This window comes from Tachysurus fulvidraco, chromosome 13 (genome assembly GCF_022655615.1).
Source record: "Tachysurus fulvidraco isolate hzauxx_2018 chromosome 13, HZAU_PFXX_2.0, whole genome shotgun sequence".
Taxonomy (NCBI): domain Eukaryota; kingdom Metazoa; phylum Chordata; class Actinopteri; order Siluriformes; family Bagridae; genus Tachysurus; species Tachysurus fulvidraco.
The window spans coordinates 7,782,340-7,789,839 of record NC_062530.1 but is presented as its reverse complement, the minus strand read 5'-3'; the positions used below and the strand labels follow the sequence as shown (position 1 = coordinate 7,789,839).

The 7,500-nt window shown below is 40.8% G+C and overlaps 1 protein-coding gene across 6 annotated transcripts in view; it reads left to right on the top strand.

Moving 5' to 3' along the window:
* The window catches only part of pak1 (p21 protein (Cdc42/Rac)-activated kinase 1), a 63,074-nt gene that overhangs the window by 20,994 nt on the left and 34,580 nt on the right, over window positions 1-7,500 (top strand). For 2 of the 6 annotated variants that reach the window (XM_027144746.2, XM_027144664.2), the window contains exon 3: window positions 5,350-5,489. The exons of 3 other annotated variants lie outside the window; for them this stretch is intronic. The gene's annotated coding sequence lies outside the window, so the exon portion shown is untranslated. Of the gene's footprint in view, window positions 1-2,990; window positions 3,033-5,349; window positions 5,490-7,500 lie in introns of all 6 variants that reach the window. One more of the 6 variants, XM_027144583.2, reaches the window with a different exon arrangement.

Here is a 7,500-nt window from a genome sequence, read left to right as displayed (position 1 = left end):
GGAAGGCGGCTGTCGCTGATCCTACTGCCAGGCTCCGTCGGACATCCAGCTTTTTGAGCTTCTGTATAATTTATGCAAAGTTCCTCCCTTCTGTTTATTGTGTATTGTCTTTCATCCTTTTGCTTTAAGCACCAACATGGTGCTTTAAAGTGAAATCACATGTGAAATCAAAAATCTTATATAAGTAAGGCTTTTAGAATAATAGAAGGTTTCATTTGTTAGCATCTACTCCTGAATATGAGCTGGGGCTGATTTCTTTCTATCCCAGACTGTAGATTGTGTCAGTGCTGGTTTGACAAGGTAGGTTTAATATATAATTATTGTAAATGCCTTTTGGAGGAGAATTTAAGCATACGATGCTTTAACCAAAGTAATAACTGCATGGCAAGGCAGATGACCAAATCATGAACGAAAAGATTACAGGTTTTACATGTTCAGAGATGAGCATTACAGAAAAAAATGCAGTTGTAAAAACTATATTATATCTATATTAGTACTGCGCCATGAATTACAGTAAATGTGGCTCAAACAATTACACACACTTAGGTTGACTTTAAAGGTGGGGTCTCCGTTGTTTGAGAGATGCTTCTGAAAACTGCGTTGGGCCGCCAAACAAAACTGACGTGTAGCCAATGAGCAGAAAGGGGCGTGTCTTGTCAATATGGGCGGAGAGAGTGTTCAGTGCGCATGTATGACATTAGCAGAAAGCAGTTTTAACAATAATATGGCGGATAAAAACGAAGAAAGAAAGCGAAGAAAGGCCTCGGGTTCCAGGTGTTGAACGTCGTCTTCCGCGTGAAATGGAGATAAACCTTTCACGGTACAACACACAGTACTACAAAACCACAATTGTATTACCATATTATTACTCATGGAGTTCATTTATTGATAAAAATATATCCTCGGCCAGCTGCCCCAGCAGGTTCTGCCATAATAGTTGTCTGGTTTATACTTGGGTTATACCTGTCTGGTGTATGTGTGGGCGGAGCTATCAAAACAGGGGTGGGACCCATTTGGGTTAGGGGCGTGTTTGTTTTGGTGATTTCAAATTGGCTTTCAAACAACGGAGACCTCACCTTTAAGTGTGTGTAATAGTTTGACCCACATTTGAGACCTCATGCTATAATTCATACCTAAAATCTAATAGTTTGTTATTGAGATATATATATATTAGATTATTAATATAAGCCCTCTGTAAAAAAAAATCTAATATCCACCACCTTTATTTTGTTTTCTGGACACCACTTCCAATTTTAACTCCAGTTTTTATAAGTAAAAATTCTGCCCAAATGGATTCAGATCCCTTTACATCCCTGACAATTTGCACAGAAACTGTAAGTTAATGTTGGGGATGGGAGTATATGTAGATGGGGCGTGTTTATTTTCGAACACGCCATCAATCTCCGTCGTAAGGGAAATGTGCCGAACAGACGCTTTCGGATATAGACACAGTCTTAACAGCTGAACAAATGCCAGGGAGAAATGAATTGCGATTCCTTTTGAGTTTTAGTCGAATTCTAAACACAATACAGATGACATAGTGACATAGCCAGCAGGGATATAACTGATATTAAAGCTTCCATATAACAGGGTCATAACTCATAAGACATGGGGAATACAACTGCAACCGGACATATTGTACATGAATTGCATCTTTATTTCTCACAATACGTTCACAAATACAAAATGTAACTGCAATTAGTTGGAAAATTGTCAAGGAAACATTTGCTGCAAATCCATCCATGTTAAACCTAAACTTGAGGTTGACGGTGAACCGAACTTTACCGCGATCTAGAAATGAGTGCTTCTCTGGTGTAGAGCTTCCTGCGCTGTACGACTGGTCCCAGTTTACTAAAGCGTTCCTCAGTCCACTTGAATAGAATTGGGGGAATCTTTGCTTCGTTACTCATCACTTTACCAGCACATCCTTAGCTCTCAGACAGGAAATGATCCCTGCATATTGCTGGTTACTCACCAGCATGCATGAGGAGTGAGAGTCATCTTCATCATGTTGTGGAATGTGAGCAGTTTGTGTAGAAGCCTGATGTGCTCTGGCATTGATCAGTGGTGGGTATGTTTGTCCATGCCAGGGCAGGCTATCTGCTCTTCAACACACACAAACATACACGTGTGTATGTACACACTTCGACACTTCATCAGTCACTTAGATTCCATGGATCAAATTCACTGCAGTTATTCCTCTGTCGTGTTCGCTCGTTCCTTCAGATCCCCACAGAGAGACACATACTTTTACACATGCCTCTACACTTAAGTATTTTGGAGCAGACCTGCCGCATTGTGGGCTCGGTCAGATCACCAGAAATGTTTTCATTGGCATTTGCCCTGTGTATTCTCGTGTACGAGTCTTTCTCAGACGATGTCAATGCAGATCAATGCAAAATAAAATTTTTGTCCACATGGACTGGTTTTAGACAGACTTCCTTCCATGACCTAAATGTGAACTGGAGTCCAAACCACAGAGAAAACAACAATATTATTATCATTAACAAGGCCTCAGTCTTCCCTTCAAGCATGTTGCTCTATGTAAAAAAAACAGTTATAATAATAAGCTGCCATTGCTAATTACCAACAAACTTTCAATCATCATGTTTTTATGCATGGTAATTTTTCCACGATTTGGTATAATGACGAGTGCCAAACAGAGATGGAGAACGCTCGGACATGCTTCCTCTGAGACACGGCAAGCCAGCGCATTCTGCCGCCTTTTGCATACATGTGCTAACAGACTATCTCTGTGATTGACAAGGAAATAGGGGCCTAAAGTCCCTCCCATCCAGAGAGAGCAGTGAAATATGCCCTCTTGGATCTCGGCTATGAACTCCAGTGGCAGCGTCAATTTCCAAACAATAGAGTTTCTCTGTTGCCTGATAATGTAATAATCTCTCTCTCTCTCTCTCTCTCTCTCTCTCTCTCTCTCTCTCTCTCTCTCTCTCTCTCTCTCTCTCTCTCTATCCCTTTTCACCTCATAGTGCTTCACAATATAAAGAAGAATTCTGCAGCAGTAATGTGAGGTCAGGAGTTCAGATAAGTGTTGAACCTCCAGGTGTTGAAGGTGTAGAATAACCAGGTGTGTTGTTATAAGCAGCCTGCTCCACACCCTCAATTCATCTGGATGGAGTTATTATGGCTCTGCTGTTCTCTGCAGTTTTCTGCAGTTTTATGACCAACAAAACAACACAGAGTCATCGTCAAACATCTGCCTGTGTTCCTCTTTCTTTTTTTTTTAGCTTTCCTTTTTCTTCTTAGCCTGTATACACCACATTAAAACACTCGACACACACATTAAAGCACTGTCCTCTCTCTCTCTCTCTCTCTCTCTCTCTCTCTCTCGTTCTGTCTTTGTTAGTGTGTGTATTGAATTCAGACACAACAATGTAGATTTACATGCAATTTTCAAACCTGCCCTTCATTAATCTTTACACTCTCTCTCTCTCTCTCTCTCTCTCTCTCTCTCTCTCTCTCTCTCTCTCATATATATATATATATGTGTATATGTATGTATGTGTGTACATATGTTTATGTATGAATATTTTATTTATATATATATGTGTGTGTGTATATAATGTGTGTGTGTGAGAGAGAATGTATATAACTGTGTGTGTGTGAGGGAGAATGTATATAACTGTGTGTGTGTGTGTATATACATTTCTATATAAATGATATATGCATATACTGTATATATTTGCTAGTTTACCAGAGAGAAGGGGTTTAGTGTGCACTGGGGGTGTTTGGGCAGGATCCCACCTTGTGCTTAATGAATAATGGAGTGGCCATTGCGAATACAGGCTACAGTTATTGTTCTATCACTCTCTCTCTTTCTCTCTCTGTCTCTTGCTCTTGCTGCCTCGCTCTCGACTGGAGAAGGGTGCCTGTACAAGTGAGATAAAACCCAAAACAAATAGCCCATATTTTTTTTTTCTTTTTTAAGCCTGAGCATCTTGAGTAGGAGGCTGGACGATTTAGACATGAGGTCATAAACGCCTGCTGTTGCGTTCCTGATCTTTTTGCAGGTTTTTCCAAAATTATTGCTGTGTTAGTGCCATTGAGATGTGTGTGGGTATGTGTACTTTATCTCTCTCTCTCTCTCTCTCTCTCTCTCTCTCTCTCTCTCTCTCTCTCTCTCTCTCTCTCTCACACACACTGCTGGATTAGCTGATGCTGATTAGCAAATTGGTTATGGCTGCTGAGCTCTACCTTTCTTTAAACTCATTAAGAAATTGCTATAAAACTCTATAAAAAAGACACAGTGCTTGTCTCTGGTCTGGATGATAAGATCTTAATTTAGCTACAACGTCTTTAAAGACGAACGTGTCTCCACATGTCCCAGGCAGCACTGAATGTCCAGCAAATCGATAGCGTCATTGCCCAAGCCGGAAAATATGAAATCGTTTTGAGCCTCTGCCACTAGGCTAATAGATAAAGGCAGTGCTATAAGAGCATAGAAGAAAGCAGACGCCGTCCATCCATCATTTTTATCATCACATTTTAATCTTATTTATACATTTTCACAAAGTTGATTTTCGCTTTTACTTCAGGGTATACATTTGAGATTGATTCCTAATGAGCAAGCTAGAGGTGGTGATGACGAGGGAAAAACTCCCTGAGAGAATATTAGCAAGAAACCTTGATAGAAACCAGACTCCAAAGGGACCGGATTGTGTGACTATAAATCGTTTGTTTTCAATAAATGTGTATTGATATTGTCAAAGAGTGCAATTATATAACCAGGAAATTCCTTCTAGTTTAAACATGAGGTCTGTTTTAAGTCTGAAGTTATCAACTGTTCACGGATGGAGACTTGAGTTCAAAACAGTGGCCATTGCTGTCCTAAAGCTATCGTAGCAGAAATGCAGCCCAAATCCATCTTCATGATTTCTATGTGGTCCCAGAAACTGGGTCAGGCTTGCAGGACATATACCTGTTAAAGTAAGAAACATCAAATCCATGAGGACATGAATGCCAAGGTTGGTATGGGCCCTGACCTCAAACTTCCTGAACACCTGATGAATTCGAGATGAATGTAACACAGCGACTGTGTGCCAGACCTTTTTTCGCCTGACCTCACTAATGCGCTTATGGCCGAATGGGAACAAATCCATATAAACATGCCTCAAATTCCTAATATAAAGCATTCCCTGAAGACTGTAATACCAAGAAAGACAGGACTAACTCTGTATTAATGCCCATAGATATGGCAAGCAGATACGATGGTCAGATGTCCACACAGTTTCAATCATATAGTGTAGAATCCACTTTGGACAGAGTTAGAAAGTGTGTACTGGGTGAAGATGGACCAAGAGCCGGCAGTGAGTCATGATTCTCCGACAGATTTATTTATCCATGGAAGATATGAGGCTCCGGTGCCTTCTGTCATCATCATGAGAGGAGGATGAGCGAGAGATGGAGGAATGCGAAGGACGTAGGGAAGGACCGTGACTCATCTCGGCAGAGGAGCGAGGTGGACGGAGGTTAGTTTGATAAAAAGCAAATATTTGCTTGTGTAGGAGTCTGAGAGGATAGATAGATGAGATGCTAGTGAGCCAAGGATAACTGAGAATCTTTTTTTTTTTTTTTAATATTTTGCTTGGAAATATTATATTATTGTGTCATAGACCCCATTTATGTTATTATTTATGAGTCCTGAGTATTAGAATTATACCTGGATGAAGAGCCACGTAAAAATGAAAGATTTCAAAACTCTCGCTCAAACCACTTTGAATGGTCCGAGACGCTTTTGAGCTTGAGTCGGTCTCTTTCCTGTCTGCCCGCCCAATAGGTGAAGTTTAAGAATGTTTAGGTTAAAAACTAAACACAAATTCATAAATTTTGACGCAGCCTTTTCATAAAAAAAGCTAAAGGCAAGGACCAGTGCTTGGCGTCGCAGTTTATATGTAACGAGCTGGCTTGCATATTATTGTTAACAATCAAGAGAATGGCAAAATCTCCCATAGATGTATGTATACAAAGAGATTTTAACACGTGGTCTAAAACGTTCTAAGGAGTAGTAGAGTTGGCTTCAGCTCCCTGATCAATATTGTAACCAGAGATTGAATTAATTTGATGGAGTTTGGGTTCACCGCAGTAGTTAGAAGACAAAGAGACTGAAACGCTCCTCTAATATCCGCAGCTGTCACTCTGACGACACTCTGATGTTATAGTCAGGTAGTTTTTATTATCTTCTTCGTCACCTTGTTAAAACTGAAGCAGATATTAGGCCAGTGTTTGTTAATGAGCAGCGAACATGATGTCTTTCAGGATGATGGGAGCAGCACCAAGCAACGGGATCAACTAACAGGCATAATGAAGTGTTTTGCTGGTTAAATTACATGTCATTTAGATCAAAGCAGCTCCATATGTACTGTACATTGCAGCCCCTGTTCTGCTAAAGATATACCATGATGTCATCAGATAGTCAGGCTAAACACTAAGCTGCTCACCAGCTGTTAGCAATTCAGCGTTGCGGTTACACGAAGTAGAACCGCCGTTTGTATAGCTGCATGTTCACTACACGACGTCCTGTCCACCACGATCTTACCAGGGTGAAGAGTTTTCCTTCGTCAAACTGTGCAGCATTGTCGTATGTTAAAATACAAACCGTATATCGCTTTAATGCGAAAGCTAATTCGGATCAGCCAGCGAATAGCTACTGTATGTCTGGCTACTCTACAAATGTCTACGTCACACGGGGTATTAGGGTCATTTGATATAGAAATTTATGCTAACTTCAATTTGGCAGAAGCTTAGAACTGGTTCTTTTTAATCTGGCTTCTCTGGGAGCTTCTTCCAGTTTCTCCTGTAGTGAAATGGGTTTACTGTACATTCAGAAGAAGACCGTCACTGATAGATCAATGCACTTGGCATCTCCGTGATGACTTGAGGATGAAAAAGACTACATCTTTCGCCCCACATCCCTTTTCGCCAGCATCCCATCATTAACGTCTGCCATGCACCCCCCCCCCCCCCCACTCTCGGGCCCTTCAAAAAGCCTCCTGCCATCAAGAGAAAGCACAACCTACTTGTTCCTCTTTCTCCCCTTAGAGATACTCATGTTTCCTAAACCAACACAACACCAGGGGTTCCATGCACATACACACGCCATGTCTCATAGATTATGCGCGAGTTAGAGATGCATCCCCTCCCTTAGCCATCTGTCCGTCTGCCCAGACCAACAACACTTACAGCGCAAGTGATGGACACGGACCTTATTTTAGTAGCTCCTAAAACTCCACTTCCTGTTTCAACCTTTGTTTATATTTTTACACCGCCTCCAGGGAGTTGCATGTTTTTGTAGTTCAGACATGACCGAGTAACTCCATCTAAAAGAGACCCGTATTCATAAAGATTCTAAGAACGATCTCAAATTGATCTCACAATTCCAACTCGATATATCGATTCTCAATTTTTGACGAGTAATGATGGCTTTATGCAACGTGTCATTTGTAATATTATCTAATGCAAAGCTTTTATGGCATCATTTGA